This window comes from Phyllobates terribilis, unplaced genomic scaffold (assembly GCF_046119375.1).
Source record: "Phyllobates terribilis strain yellow unplaced genomic scaffold, ASM4611937v1 Scaffold_47__1_contigs__length_9908305, whole genome shotgun sequence".
Lineage (NCBI taxonomy): Eukaryota > Metazoa > Chordata > Amphibia > Anura > Dendrobatidae > Phyllobates > Phyllobates terribilis.
Window position 1 is genome coordinate 3,466,242 of NW_027362807.1, and position 17,254 is coordinate 3,483,495.

The following is a 17,254-nucleotide window of genomic DNA, read 5'->3' on the forward strand; positions in this document are numbered from 1 at the left end:
GGAAAACTTGAAAACCATTCTTCTACATCCTGCATCAAGAATGCAGAGGATGGAGCCACCATATGAATCCAAATTCAAAAAGGGGGCTCTAGTCATGAGTAAAACTTTCAGGAAGAGTGGACCTTGGGAAAGTAACTGGGAAGGTCCCTTTAAAATAATCGACACCATGGGACAAGTTATGATCCTAGTGCAACCAGCATCCAATGTGGTTAAAACTACCCGCAGACAACAAAAATTGTGGGTACATGTTGATCAATGCAAATTTTATATTGCAAAATAACGATACTGCATTTCTTTTAGGAAGAAATGGATTCCAATAAGAGCTGGAATACGGAATACCATGTCCTTGATGGAAGGGATTCAACACCAATCCTTCAAGAAAAGAAAAAGTTTCCCAGGAAAAGCTACTATCTGATGGAACTACATTTCTGCTGCTTTGTACTATTTCAATTCTGATCTACGCAGAAGACATTTCATATCATGGAACAAATACTAGTGAAGTGGATGGACATATCAAAGGAACTTTACATTCACGGAAACCAAAAGGATCAAGTATACAAAATCTAATAGATGAAGACATACCGGACGATTCAGTAGATATTACTGGAAACATTTGCATGGGTTATGGTGTAAAATGCTGCATTGAGCTACACTTCATACACAACACTGCCATAATATTACATTCTGCCACAGGACCTAAGTCTAAATTTACACAGTTGCAAGGAGATTATATACATAATAATAAGACCGGCACATGGGAATGCAATCCTACAGATGTGTTATACTGGAATATAGAGATAAGAGGTGAAGAGAAAGCTGTGTGGTCGGGTGATATTACTAATGATATGCTCGCAAAAGGGACAGTTAGAACATCCGAAACAGAGATTGTGTTAAAGACACAACTTTTGGGGAAATTTTTTTATCCTTCATTACTTTCTATTACAGAAGGAGATGAAGATTGGGTAAAAACATGGAATTTCCCAATAACCAGAGAATCAGTACAAGTACAAGTATCTGTAGTTTTTACAGTAACAAATACTATCGTTCCAGAAGTAAGGGTTGCACCACAAGCAATACATAGTCAAGAAAATATGTCTCCTCTTTTATTGAAATGCAACACAAGGTTAGAGTTACCTCCCGAGTCTTTGTTAACATGGACCAGAAACAAATTTTTTTTGGGAAGTTTTTCAAATGGTCCAACAAATGTTATACACAGAAGTCAATATGGGAATGTGAGATGGTTGCATAAGAATTTTGATTTTTCTCTAGATAATCCATCTCCTAAGGATTCGGGACTTTACCAATGTTGTGTTTTAAGTAAAAATAATTACAAACAATGTAAAGATGTAAATGTTTGGTCAGCAGTAGATAATGTATGTACACAGACAAGGTTTCAACCATCTACTCCTTTCCAAATCAATCAATTCCAATCTAAACCTCTATTAAGGGATGGAGTGTTGATGACTATGGTCTGGACTTTTAACACGTCTAGTTGGAAAATCTCATCCAGATATCCCCAGTGTCAATCACATCTCATTAACATGGAAATGGGAATAGAACAATGGTTTGGGAGAAGAACGTCAACACAGGTTAGAAGTAAGAGGGGGATATTAGAAGGTATTTTGGGGGGATTAGGAACAGTGGGAAGTTTAATTAACACTATGGACATACATACACTTAAATCAGATTTAGAAAATATTGGGTATATTGGAGGCAAAGGAGTAAAAAATTTGAAAAGTTTGCATCAACTCCTTGAGAAGATGGTTTTGAACACTGCTGCTGTGTTGGGATCTTCAGTGTCACATCTACAAGATGCTACTTTAGCTCTAATAGAAAGTGAACAGGAATCCCAATGGCCAGAGCATGTCTAGAAATTCAGATTGAATACTCCACCAATCTGAAAATGATTGCACAGGCATTGCAAAGTAGAATTACACCTTTAGGAATAATGTGAAACTTGCCTACAGAATATAATTTTGCATTAAATCATACAGATTTGTGGGTAAATAAGTGGTTAGGATGTGAACAGAACATTTCTATAGGAACATCACTAATCCCAATATCGGGAAGAGAAGAAACCATGGTTCCTATAACTGTTCTGGGCATTCCTGTTAGTAATACACAATTACTATATTATCAATTACAGTACACAGATTTTGCATTTGATGGTACCAACACTGGACAATTAGACATTTCTTCATACTTACATTTTGTTTCTAAGGTAATGTGTCTACCTGGACAGGATAAAGTCATTTATAACTTGTGTTTCCATAATCATACCTCATGTCATGCCAGAGTTGAGAATGTGCACACGATACATGACTTGGTGACTCCAATAAGCTCAAACAAAATTTGTTTCCAAGTTATGTCAGAAAAAGAAGTTGTTTCTGTATTCTTCTCATCTTGTGTACATGCTGAAAATCTGACCATAGTTTTCACACTTCCCTCCGCACAATATAAACCTATCTCCAAGAAGGAAGTATTAATATTACGTCAATAGGGACAAGAAATCTGAAAATCCTTCCTATACAGTTCAGTTTGTCACAAATACACTGCTTTAAAAATAAAGGGAACACTTAAACAACAGAATATAACTCCAAGTAAATCAAAGTTCTGTGAAATCAAACTGTCCACTTAGGAAGCAACACAGATTGATAATCAATTTCACATGCTGTTGTGCAAATGGAATAGACAATAGATGGAAATTATGGGCAATTATCAAGACACCCTCAATAAAGGAGTGGTTCTGCAGGTGGGGACCACAGACCACATCTCAGTACCAATGCTTTCTGGCTGATGTTTTGGTCATTTTTGAATGTTGGTTGTGCTTTCACACTCGTGATAGCACGAGTTGGACTCTACAATCCACAGAAGTTGCTCAGGTAGTGCAGCTCATCCAGGATGGCACATCAATGCGAGCTGTGGCAAGAAGGTTTGCTCTGTCTGTCAGCGTAGTGTCCAGAGGCTGGAGGCGCTACCAGAAGACAGGCCTGTACACCAGGAGATGTGGAAGGGGCCGTAGGAGGGCAACAACCCAGCAGCAGGACTGCTACCTCCGCCTTTGTGCAAGGAGGAACAGGAGGAGCACTGCCAGAGCCCTGCAAAATGACCTCCAGCAGGCCACAAATGTGCATGTGTCTGCAAAAACGGTTAGAAACCGACTCCATGAGGGTGGTATGAGGGCCCGATGTCCACAGATGGGTGTTGCACTCACAGCCTAACACCGTGCAGGACGCTTGGCATTTGCCACAGAACACAACACCAGGATTGGCAAAGTATCAACTGGCACCCTGTGCTCTTCACAGATGAAAGCAGGTTCACACTGAGCACATGTGACAGACGTGACAGAGTCTGGAGACGCTGTAGAGAGTGATCTGCTGCTTGCAACATCCTTCAGCATGACCGGTTTGGCAGTGGGTCAGTAATGCTGTGGGATGGCATTTCTTTGGAGGGACTTACAGCCCTCCATGTGCTCGCCAGAGGTAGCCTGACTGCCATTAGGTACCGAGATCAGATCCTCAGACCCCTTGTGAGACCATATGCTGGTGCGGTTGGCCCTGGGTTCCTCCTAATGCAGGACAATGCCAGACCTCATGTGGCTGGAGTGTTTCAGCAGTTCCTGCAAGATGAAGGCATTGAAGCTATGGACTGGCCCGCCCATTCCCCACACCTGAATCCAATTGAGCACATCTGGGACATCATGTCTCTCTCCATCCACCAATGTCACGTTGCACCACAGACTGTCCAGGAGTTGGCGGATGCTTTAGTCCAGATCTGGGAGGAGATCCAACAGGAGACCATCCGCAACCTCATCAGGAGCATGCCCACGTGTTGTAGAGAGGTCATACATGCACGTGGAGGCCACACAGAATACTGAGCCTCATTTTGACTTGTTTTAAGTTCGTTACATCAAAGTTGGATCAGCCTGTAGTGTGTTTTACTACTTTAATTTTGGGGGTGACTCCAAATCCAGGCCTCCATTGGTTAATAAATTTGATTTCCATTGATGATTTTTGTCTAATTTTGTTGCCAGCACCTTCAACTTTGTACAGAACAAAGTATTCAATGAGAATATTTCATTCATTCAGATCTAGGATGTGTTATTTGAGTGTTCCCTTTATTTTTTTGAGCAGTGTATATAATTTCCCTTGGGATATGTGGACATATGAGATAAAGACAAAGGTTTGTTAAATTTGTTAACAAAAGAACTAAAAGAAGCTGAAATTGTATTCCGACATGAACAAGGCCATTTAAATGATATTGAACATGAATGGACAAGTATGTCAGGCTCATCTTGGTGGAAAAATCTAGGAAGATCAGTAACTAGTTGGTCACAGTCTTCAGCAAAAATGGCTGCAGGAAGTGTATTAACAAATCCAATCATAATCATATTTATTTTGATCTTGCTGTGCATTTTTTATCAGATTTTTATGTGCAAAATTAAGAAAATATATTAAAAGATAAAGACAGAAATGAAAAAGGAAGATGGTCTTTATTTTTAATTTAGAAGTTTTTGGGAACTCAGATGACGTTCAATACAGGAGTTGATACAAGGTTTTCAGAATAAAGAATGAATGTGATACGAATGGTGAGAGAATGAGTTTAGGATTGATTATGATATTTCTTATATCATAATCAGGGGGGACTGTAAAATATTAATCTCTAATGATAAAATAAATACATAATAAGAAACTTTGAAGCTCTGGTTCGAACCATATTCAGTTTTAAACATTTTTAGAGCGAGACTGAGGGGTTATTTTGAAGATCTTGGCAGAGACACCTGTTCTGTACGTCAAACCTATAGGACTCTTGTCAATATGGGTTATTTGGAGATAACTAATGATCCTTAAAGGTCACTAGCCATATGTTTAAAATATACCAACATAAAGTAATTGTGCACGTAGCCAAAAGGCATATTCCATGAGTTACTAGTTTTGTTCTAACATGGTAGAAGTTACTAATATACCAGAAAGCCGCCATATTGGGTTATGAAACTGTAAAAATAATCTCCTAATCTCCAATGTATGTCTGTGAGGCGAGATGGTATATAAGCAGAGGCAGACATGAATGGGCAGATGTCTCATACCTTGAGAATCTCCACCACGGACCATCTCATGCTGTATACTTAAGAACTTATGAATGTTGTTTTCTCTCTTATAACCTGATACTTCTTTCTGTGCTATCCACTATTTTTTTCCTTATTTTGTAACCACTTTTGAATAAACCTTAAACAAGCTTTTGTTTTATCCACACAATTCAATATTGCTTTCCTTCCTATCCTCACTGTACTCTTACTCCAATGTAAGCGTTATATTTGTAACAGTGATGGAAAAGTATCATAGTCTTTAGTAAGTGGGCAGCTCCTCACACATCGTACACACGCGGCTCCGCTCCGTACACACGGCTCCGCTCCATACACCTCAAACACATGGCTCCGCACACCTCGTACATGCGCGCCTCCGCTCCGCACACCTCGTACAAGCGCGCCTCCACTCCGTACACCTCGTACACGTGCGCCTCCGCTCCGTACACCTCGTACACACACGCCTCCACTCTGTACACCTCAAACACATGGCTCCTCACACCTCGTACACACGGCTCCGCTCCATACACCTCAAACACATGGCTCCGCACACCTCGTACATGCGCACCTCCGCTCCGTACACACAGGCCTCCGCTCCGTACACCTCGTACACACGGCTCCGCTCCATACACCTCAAACACATGGCTCCTCACACCTCGTACATGCGCGCCTCCGCTCCGTACACCTCGTACACACATGCCTCCGCTCCATACACCTCAAACACATGGCTCCTCACACTTCATACACATGGTTCCGCTCCATACACCTCAAACACATGGCTCCTCACACCTCATACACATGCGCCGTCGCACACCTCATACAAACGCGCCTCCATTCCGTACACCTCAAACACATGGCTCCTCACACCTCGTACACATGTGCCTCCGCTCCGCACACCTCGTACACACACGTGCCTCCGTTCCCTACACCTCGTACACCTCGTACACACGCGGCTCCGCTCCGTACACCTCGTACACACGCGCCTCCGCTCCGTACACCTCGTACACATGCGGCTCCGCTCCATACACCTCGTACACATGGCTCCGCTCCGTACACCTCGTACACACGTGGCTCCGCTCCGTACACCTCGTACACACGTGGCTCCGCTCCGTACACCTCGTACACACGTGGCTCCGCTCCGTACACCTCGTACACATGCGACTCCGCTCCGTACATCTCGTACACACGCGGCTCCGCTCCGTACACCTCGTACACATGCGGCTCCGCTCCGTACACATGGCTCTGCTCCGTACAACTTGTATACGCGCGGCTCTGCTCCGTACACCTCGTACACACGCGACTCCGCTCCGTACACATGCGGCTCTGCTCCGTACACCTCGTACACGCGCGGCTCTGCTCCGTACACCTCGTACACGCGCGGCTCTGCTCCGTACACCTCGTACACGCGCGGCTCTGCTCCGTACACCTCGTACACGCGCGGCTCTGCTCCGTACACCTCGTACACGCGCGGCTCTGCTCCGTACACCTCGTACACGCGCGGCTCCGCTCCGTACACCTCGTACACGCGCGGCTCCGCTCCGTACACCTCGTACACGCACGGCTCCGCTCCGTACACCTCGTACACGCGCGGCTCCGCTCCGTACACCTCGTACACGCGCGGCTCCGCTCCGTACACCTCCTACACGCGCGGCTCCGCTCCGTACACCTCCTACACGCGCGGCTCCGCTCCGTACAACTCCTACACGCGCGGCTCTGCTCCGTACACCTCCTACACACGTGGCTCTGCTACATCCACACTGTAAACCCCTCCTGACCCCACACATAAACTTCAGCTCATCCAGCACCATGACAACCAGCACAGCAGAGTCCTGCATCCACTGAGGCCCCTGATCATGTGACCCCTGACTCCTCCCCTCCTGTGACCTCATCACAGCTCCTGTGCGCACAGAACAGCCATATATTTGGTGGCGGCTCTGCAGGTGGAGGTATGTGGAGATTCCCCATTATTGGGTGCAGGGGGCATTAACCCCTTCAGCACAGAGACTCTTTTGGGGTCTTGTGTTGCCCCTTTATAAGAATCATAAGGTTTTTGTTCTGTTTCCTGTAATAGATACATACGACCCAACTATGGAGACAGGAAGGGAGGAAACATATTGTTCTCATAGTACAGGACCCCTTTACTGCCCCACAGTGTAATGCCCCCATTATGCCCCTTATGCAGGATGTATGATGCCCCCACACAGTGTAATGCCCCCATTATGCCCCTTATGCAGGATGTATGATGCCCCCACACAGTGTAATGCCCCCATTATGCCCCTTATGCAGGATGTATGATGCCCCCACACAGTGTAATGCCCCCATTATGCCCCTTATGCAGGATGTATGATGCCCCCACACAGTGTAATGCCCCCATTATACCCCTTATGCAGGATGTATGATGCCCCCACACAGTGTAATGCCCCCATTATACCCCTTATGCAGGATGTATGATGCTCCCACAAGTGTAATGCCCCCATTATGCTACTTATACAGTATGAATGATGCGCCCACACAGTGTAATGCCCCCATTATGCCCCTTATGCAGTATGTATGGTGCCCCACACAGTGTAATGCCCCCATTATGCCCCTTATGCAGTGTGTATGATGCCCCCCACAGTGTAATGTTCCCACAGTACCACCTGAGGTTTTACAGTTGGAATAATCCCTCTGGAGTTGGTTTTCCCTTTGCCTGCTCCCCTCCATGTAGACCCTCGAGCATGTATACATGCATTTAGGGGAGCTGGCCTTACTAGATATCGAGGCTTTGTACAGTAATATACTGCATGAGGATGGTATCAGAGGAGCAAGACGTTTCTTGAAATCGAGATCAATAGAGTGTAGCAGACATTATGACTTCATGGAGGATCTTCTAAAATTCACTCTTACTCATAACTTCTTTCTTTTTGACAGGAAGTACTTCCACCAGCTCAGGGGTACTGCGATGGGGAGCCCCTGTGCCCCCTCGTATGCTAACCTATTCCTGTGCTGGTGGGAGGAAACCACAATATTCAGGGATGATCATAAGTGGTGGCATCCATATATTGGGGTATGGTATAGATATATTCTCAAAATTTTTCTAATCTAGTCAGGGACGAGTGAAAAGTTTATTGAATTTGTTAGGGAACTCAACGTCAATAGAGTGGGCCTTAGATTTATATCAGAATTCAACTATTACCAGTTGCCTTTCCTGAATGTACCAATCAAGAAAGTACGGGATAAGACCATAGGTACACTCATCTATCATAAACCTACAAGCACTAATAAACTATTGAAGTGGGATAGTCACCACCCCATCCTCCTTAAAAAAAAGCAATATCCAAGGGCCAATTTTTACGGTTGAGAAGAGACTGCTCTAATGTCACAGATTTTAATATACAGGCAATAGACATGAACACCAGATTCATGAAAAAAGGGTACCAACAGTACATTTTGGATTCCGCACGATTGTTTTCAGAAAAACAGGATAGACAGACACTCCTCCATACCTAACCAAGAGACCAAGAAAAAGATGGGATAACACGAGTAATAGGAACTTAAAAGAATCAGAGTGACCATATCTTTAATATCCTCAGAAAACCCTGGCCGACCTGGACCTGAGGGTGCTGTGGGATCTACTCCCACAATAAGTTTCAGAAAGGGTTGGTCAATTAGGGACTGTTTAGTGCATATTTTCTATAAAAACCTGCACCCAAGTGGACTTGGCTGGATAGAAGAACCTCGAGAAAGTTGTATATGTAATTGGATGAGACCATGTAAATATTTCTCGAGTTCCTCTACAGGTAAAATCTTTTTCCAGAGAGATTATTCCAACTGTAAAACCTCAGGACTTTTATATATGGCCACATGCACCTGTCCCCTAGATTATGTATGCACGACCAAGAGTTAGTATAGGAGGAGGGTGGGGGGCATTTGGGCGAAATACGCCATGGTCGGGACACCCCATTAGTGAGACACATGAACAGTGCACATTGAGGTGAAACAAGAGACATCTCCTTTTGCATCATTGAGATGGTTAAACCCAATGTGAGAGGAGGTGATCTCAATACATGTATAGTCAAAAAGGAAAGTGAGTGGATTTCCAGACTGGATTCACTAGCCCCTAAGGGACTGAATGAACAAATTTCCTATGCCTGTTTTGTATGAATACAGCCCCATTCTGGATTACATTTTTGGATTTTATACTCTACCCATTTCTACTCAGTTCCCAGTGAATGAGGTTCACATATTGTTTTACTTCATCAAGAGATCTGAGCTTCTATATCAGAATTATTTCTTATCAGTTATATCCCACTTATACTATTAAGTAACTAACAAGTGTGGTGTTCCTTGTGTATGTCTAATTATGTAATGGGGGTTAAATTTGACCTTTTAGGAATTTACTGTGGGCCACCATCCCATATTTTCTGTCGTGATAAAGTAGATCTACATGCCTATTACATGATGGGAGGATGTGGAATACTTGTTTTTAGTCTCCCATGACGCTGATCTCAGAGATAGGATTTTTCTGTTGGTGGAATGCAATCCAATATCATATGTGCTCCGGTGTGGAGCACAGACATCTGGGCATGCGCAATCGTGGACAATGATCCTAGATGCGCTCCAGTGTGGAATGATAACTACGGGAATGCGCAGTCACAGGTATGAGTGGCGCGGCCGCAATCAGTTTATCTGGCATTTCAGTGTAAAGCACGTCACTTCCCAACATGCACACTAGGGGATGGACATTATCGGTCCTCTAGCTCATGAGAAGTAGCGTAGGTGCAGTACATTATTGTAGACAGACTCCATTCTGTATATCCTGTGACAATTCACCTCTAGGAATGGGAATGGGCCTCCTAGTCTGGGAGGGGTTTTGGATGAATTGGGCTATTTAAACATGGACACCTGGCTATTAGGCACACTATGCTGAACATCATGAATTATCATCCCTGTATCAAGCCTCCTGATGAACCTGTTGGGGGAAATGCGTTGAGGTGGATTATTGAAACATTTTCTGAGTACCATACCCTTTTGTTTATACATATTGTAGGGGTTTTACTCACTTGGATGCGACGGGAGGAAAATATGAGGCATGTTCCTTTAAAAGTTCATGTGGGTTTATTGCTTCATAAACCCAGAAGCCAAACAGAAAAGCAAATAGCCTTTAGATCAGGCAAACAAAGTAAATGTCCTTAGCAGGTCTCTGCTCAGCCAGGCCTGTGTGCCACACAAGCTGGGGTAGCGTCCAGTGTCCTGGCTTGGTCTGAAGACAAACATACACAGGAGGCCTTCTCCCTCCAAACACACAGACCATGTGCCAAACAACAACCTCCATTTTATAGGCTGTTAACCACACCCAGAGGTGAGGTATGTGGGTAGCTGGACCAGCCCATTCTCTCCTAGCTACCCGTAACCCGGCTCCCAGGTGCACCGAACAATCCTCTTAGTGCTTATGTGCCCTAGAGAAACACTCCGGGTTACATCACAGAGACCAGCCATTTCTGTGACACATGCCTCTCATCGACTATGCGACCACTAGCCACCTTACAATACCTTGATATGTATCTGGTTTTATGACTACCCCACAGCTGATTAAAGGGAATCTGTCACCCCCTGGGACTTATCTGACCTCTACTATGGGCATACAGGTGATAGCAATGTGAATCTATACATCTATGCCTCATATTAGAGGTCTGTTTGCTGTGACATGGCTCTTAATTCAGTGAAGATTCCAATGCTTGCTGGCCGGGGGACGGGAAGAAATCCTCGCCTACTGTGTTAATTAAAATATTTCCCACCTCCCCTGCACGTCACAGTGCCCTGTGACGTGCAGTCACCATGTCCAGATCCCACGACTGCGCGCTTTTTACGGTAGTGACGAACTTGTACTGTGTACTAAGCAGTTATAGTACTGAAGGGATCTTGTGCCCAGGCGCCGGGAAGTCACCATGACTCGCCAGTGCCTGTGCACAAGATCCCTGCAGCACTATGATTGCCTAGTACACAGTACCACTGTGCCTTCCGCAAGAAGTGAAGTGCGCGGGACCTGGACATGGTGACTACACGTCACAGGGCATTTCTTCCCGGCCCGCAAGCATCGGAATCTTCACTGAATAAAAAGCCTTTTCACAGCAAACAGACCTCTAATATGGGCCATACAGGTAAGTATAGATTCACATTTCTATCACCTGTATGCCCATATTAGAGGTCAGATAAGTCCCAGTGAGTGACAGATTCCCTTTAATCAGCCGTGGGGTAGTCGTTTAAGTGGATTCCCTTTAATAAATACTCACTTAGCCCCATTCTTGGTGCAGGTACTAATGAATCCAGGACCTATGAGATTTTTACCAAATGATAGTTGGATAGTTAGGGGGTGTATCATCCATAGCGTCGGCCCATACGGCCACTATGGTGCCCGTGAAAAAACACAGATTTTGAGCTTGGTTTAAATTGATATCCATGCAGCACATAGACGCATGTTTACTATGGCCATAAATCAGAAAAAAACTATAAAGAAAAATTATCATAAACCCTACTGTAAATAAATAAATAAAAAGCAAAAGTGCATTTAAATAAATTAGGGTTCTTATCAACACTGTTTTTGATCAAAAATAGCATGAAAGCTATCCCACCATAGCAAGGTGCACCCATTCGAGATAGTCCTACTCTGTATAATATTAAAAACCTTACCATGTGTGAAAGCCTCAAACTTCTGTGTGTGAATCAGACATGAGATCTAACGTGATAGAAGATTACAGTCCGGGGAAGACGGAAAACATTCATATAGACGACCGGTGGAGATGTAGTCAGTAAAGCACTCTAGCCAAATATCTTTCTACAGCCGTAGTAGAAGATGAAGATGTCGTCCTATTCATGAAGTAATTATTTCTCATGTCACGTGTAATGAATATCTCCTGCAGTATTGCTAATGCCGACTGCAGTGTCGGTAAATGAGATGAGAATTAGCATTATGGAAGATGAGTCTTTGAGAAACAAGTTCAGCTACAGACTCCAAGGAAGAAACTGCTTGTTGTCTGTGGCCTAAAATATATAGGTTTTATTACTAGATGTAAAGAAGAAAACTAAATACTGTAAAATAATAAATCTCCTCATATGTTTCCCTTATTATTCCCAGTAATTGTATTATTACACAGGATCTTTATGATGTTACATTGGCTCATCATCTTCTCATTCAGGTCCCTACAATATCGGATGCTCTCAGTGAAGATCTTCTATTTAAGAGAATTTTCCTTATGGACCCATCAAAGATGGGTATGGACAGAGACAAGATGGCGGAGAGGATATTGTGCCTCACCCTAGAGATCCTCTTCCGACTTACTGGAGAGGTGAGAGATTCTGATGACGTCACATTACCTCATTCTTATCTATGGGAGTTACAGATGGACAGAACTTGAGAGGTGAGGACTCTGGAAATGTCTGTAGTGAGATTTAATAATTTGTCTCTCCATAACCAGCATTACACAATAGTGAAGAAGACCTCTAGTGGGCGCTGTCAGGCCCCTGTGTCTGAGGGATGGGGAAGACCACAGAGCCCAATCACCGGGGCTCCATCTCACCCCCTGATACATGAGGACATCAATGACCAGAAGATCCTAGAACTCACCTACAAGATGATTGAGCTGCTGACTGGAGAGGTGACACAGCTGGGAATGCTGGGACATTATACAGTAACGCTATGAAGGGATCGGGGGGATGACTGTATCATTGTATGTGTCAGGTTCCTATAAGATGTCAGGATGTCGCTGTCTATTTCTCCATGGAGGAGTGGGAGTATTTAGAAGGACACAAAGATTTGTACAAAGACATCATGATGGAGGTTCCCCAGCCCCTCACATCTCCACGTAAGAGACAGGACTAAATACACACGGCCTATAATTATCTGTATGTAAAGAATTAATTCAGTCCCTGTATGTGTTTCCTCCAGATCTATCCAGTAAGAGGACAACACCAGACAGATGTCCCCGTCCTCTTCTTCAACATGCCTGTAAACAAGAAGATCCCAATGTTCCTCAGGATCATCAGGTAGATGGAGAGAAGGTGTCATGAGATCTCCCCTATGATGTGTAGATGGCTGTGAAGGTCTTGTGTTCAGTCTTGTTTTATCCACCAGTATTATATGTTTTATACTTGTGTAATGAGAACGGTGGAGATGGCAGGATTAGAGCTGATCATAGATGGGACTTCTCCATCTGTCTGTGACTTTTACAATATTTGTTTCAGGGTGAAGATCTGACCCATATTAATACTACAGAGACATATGTATGGGGTGATGAGTGGTGTAAGGAGGAGATTCCTACATATGACTACCCAGGTGAGTAGTAACCACTAGTAACGAGCGAGTGTATTTGTTAATATTCGCTTTTCACACTGATAGTACGGTATTCGGGTTACTCGTTATTCTGCGAGTATTTGTGTACTCGCCTCGCTATATTCGGATGTCCCGTCCTGCAGTTTTGGCGCCTTCTCTGCTGCCACTAAACATGCTGGGCTTCTTAACCAATCACAGTAATGCCGCAGACATCTTGGTTGTGGCATTACTGTGATTGGCTGGCTGCCCAGCGTCATGGGGTCTATTTAAGCCCTGCCACCGCCATTTTGTGCACATTGGATCTGGAGCCTGCATTGTAATAGCCTATGGAGAGATCGCTGAGCTGCTAGGGAGAGTGTTTAGGCCTCTTGATAAAACAAAAGCCCTTTTAAGGGCTGCCTGCAGTGTATACTAGTTTTGTGTTTAAAGGAGCCGCTCACTAGCTCCATAATACCACCAAAAATAGCTCTTTTCAGAGCTGAAGGCACACAACAAAATCAGAGTACAAGGAGGGAGCGATTGTGTATTAGGTAGGGAGTGTATTAGCTAGTGTTCTTTCAGTGTCCATCTTAAAACAGCTCTTGTCAGAGGCAAAGCAATATTTTTCCAGCACACACAGAACTAGCATTTTGTGCTGCCTTTTTTTTTAGCATCGGTCTATTTTCCCTGCTGTTTTAGGGGTCAGAGCCTGGCTTCTGCAGTCCACATTAGTCCACTTAAAAAGGTGTTTGGTGCCCTACGCAAAGCAGTAGTCCAAACATTTCCTACTGCCTGCTACAAAAGAAGCATGCACCAGCCCATTTTAACCGCTATTTTGGGGTGTCAGCCTGCCTTCTGTCCATATTAGTCCAATTAAAAAGGCATTTTGTGCCCTACACAAAGCAGTAGTCCAAACTTTTCCTACCGCCTGCTACAAAGCACGCACCAGGCCATTTTAACCACTATTTTGGAAGCCACCATCCCAAGGGCCACCAATCACAAATAGTAGTTAGGCTGGAGTAGGAATACTGTCCTGGTTTGTCCACTGCACATTTTGCATAGGGTTTGTAAAAATTAGCCCTATGGGCTGAATCATGGTTGACGCAGGAAGCCGTCATCCCAAGGGCCTCCAATCACAAATAGTAGTTAGGCTGGAGTAGGAATACTGTCCTGGTTTGTCCACTGCAGAATCTGCATAGAGTTTGTAAAAATTAGCCCTATGGGCTGAGTCATGGTTGACGAAGCAAGGAAACGGGTTCTTATGGGAAGGGGTTGACGTTAACAGCAGTAGCATGAATCTGCATTTTTGGTGAATTTAGTTTGGCTTGCTCTCATCTGGAGGGATTACAAACTGTGGAGATATCCAGTCCTTGTTGAATTTAATCAGAGTAAGTCTGTCTGCATTCTCCGTGGAGAGGCGTGTGCGCCTATCAGTGATGATTGCCCCAGCGGCACTGAAAACACGCTCAGACACCACACTAGCAGCCGGGCAGGCCAGCACCTCCAAGGCATATAAGGAGAGGTCGTCCAAGTGTTTAGCTTAGACACCCAATAATTAAAGGGAACTGAAGTGTCAGAAAGGACGCACGTATGGTCACTTAAGTACCCCTTGACCATGTTCTGCAACTTATTCCTCCTTGGCATTGTTACAGGCAGAGATAGCCTTTACTGTTGTGCTGGTCTATATAAATAAAAATTATTATTATTATTATTACTGTTGGATAAAATGTGTATCACGCGAGGGTCTTGCCACAGATACTTATACATGAACTGTGCCATGTGGGTCAAGCTGCAAAAAGGCAAATGTTCTGTGTCCCCAACAGTAGAAACAGTACCCATCCTCTCCTCACGCTGACTCGCCTCCTCCTCCTCCACCACCTCCTCCTCTCCAGCCCATCCAGGCTGGGCAGACATGAAGCTTGGGTTGGGTGTCCCCTCTGTAGCATTACCCCTCGGTAGCACAGAAAAACAAGTCCTCTCCCTCCTCATCCTCCCCCTCTTCACCCAATGTTGCCTCAGAATATTGGCTGGGCTGGGTAGTATCACCCATTGGGAAATCTGGCTCCATATCAACATTCTGGGCACTTAAAGCTTTCTCTTTGAGATTATGCAGTGATTGTTTCAAGAGACACAGTAGCGGGATGGTTACGCTGATAATAGCCTGATCGCTGCTCACAAGGCTGGTGCAGTACTCAAAGTTCTCAACAACCTCACAAATGTCAGCGATCCACACCCACTCAACAGATGTTATGTGTGGTGGCTGACTCTCAGTCTGACCGGCATGCTGAAGCTGGTATTCAGCTACTGCCCTCTGCTGTTCACTAATCCTCGCAAACGTAAGATAGGTGGAGTTCCACCGCGTGGGCAGGCCGCAAATGAGTCGGTGACTTGGCAAATTCAAGCGCTTATGCAGCACTGCAAAAGCAGTAGAGGAATGGCGGAAATGGGCGCTAATATGGCTCACCTTCTCAAGTAGGTACAGGAAGTCACGGAAAGTTTTCAGAAATTTCTGAACAACTATGTCCAGCACGTGAGCCATGCATGGCACGTGTACCGGCTTGCCGATCTTTAAAGTCGCCACCAGGTTACGCCCATTATCGCAGACGACAGGAGGCCACTGATTGGTCTGTTGTTTTACAGCTTGCCGCAGCTCTGTTGCAGTGTGTGCTTTCTGACCTAAACAGATCAGCTTCAGCAGAGCGTCTTGCCACTTTGCCGATGCACTACTGCACAGGTCCCAGCTTGGCAGTGATGGGGAGAATAATTCAGCAGAGGATTAGGAGCAGGAGAAGGGGAGAGAGGAAGTGGAATTTGAATAGGTGGAGACCCTGACAGAAGTTGGAACCGCTATTCTTAGCGTGGGTGGGATGTGTGATGTTCCAGTTTGCGCCTTTGTCCCACCCTCCACCAGGTTCCCCCAGTGTGGCATGACAGAAATGTATCATCCCTGTACACGACAATTTGTCCAGGTGTCTGTTATTAGGTGGACCTTCCCGGTTACGGTGTTGGTGAGAGCATGGTTCAGATTGTTTAACACGTGCTTGTGTAACGCAGGGACGGCACATCGGGCAAAATAGTGGCGGCTGGGAACACTGTATCGTGGGGCAGCCACAGTCAAGAGATCATGGAAGACTGTGTTCCCACAAGCCCAACATCTCCATAGCTAGCAATTTGGCAATGTGCGAGTTTAGTATTTGTACCTGTGGGTGCGTGGCTGGGCATTTACGCATTCTTTCCAAGCTCTCAGGCACGACAATTGGACACTTTGCTGGAACAAGGAAGTGGATGTGGTTGATGTTTGTTGCGTGTGAGCAACCGCAGCTTGTGGGCAGGAGGTATGAGCGCCTGCTTCTTGAACAGCAGATTCTGAAGGACATAGCCCAGGCGACATGGCATAAGTTTCCACGGAACCCAAAAGCACTACAGATACTGGCTGGTGATCAGCTTATGCAACCTTTGTCTATCCCTCATCCCCTCAAGATGACTGGACCATCATTGTAAATAAGTTCCTGTCCTTTGTGTCACCCCCCACCTCATTGTAGATCGTAAGCTCCTATGAGCAGGGTCATCATTATTTTTCCTTTAATTATTATATTATCTTTAGCTATGTTACTTATGACTGTTGAATATGAACCTCTGAATTGTAAAGCGCTGCGGAATAGGTTGTTGCTATATAAATAAAGAGTATTATTATTATTGGTTTGACCCGCAGACGCAGATTTGGTACCTTGCTGTTCCGCCCACCTACTCGGCTGCTTGGCTGCCATGTGGTTTCTCATACTCTTTGTGCTCAGGTTGCCTTTGCCCTGGCCTCTGCTCAACTTGGTATTGCAGATGCTACAGACAACAATGTTTTTCTCTGAAGGACTTTCAGAAAAAAAAAT

At 44.7% G+C, this 17,254-nt stretch overlaps 1 pseudogene; it reads left to right on the forward strand.

The window, feature by feature from the left end:
• LOC141191589 (uncharacterized) overlaps positions 1–17,254 on the forward strand; it is an 82,267-nt pseudogene that overhangs the window by 23,174 nt on the left and 41,839 nt on the right.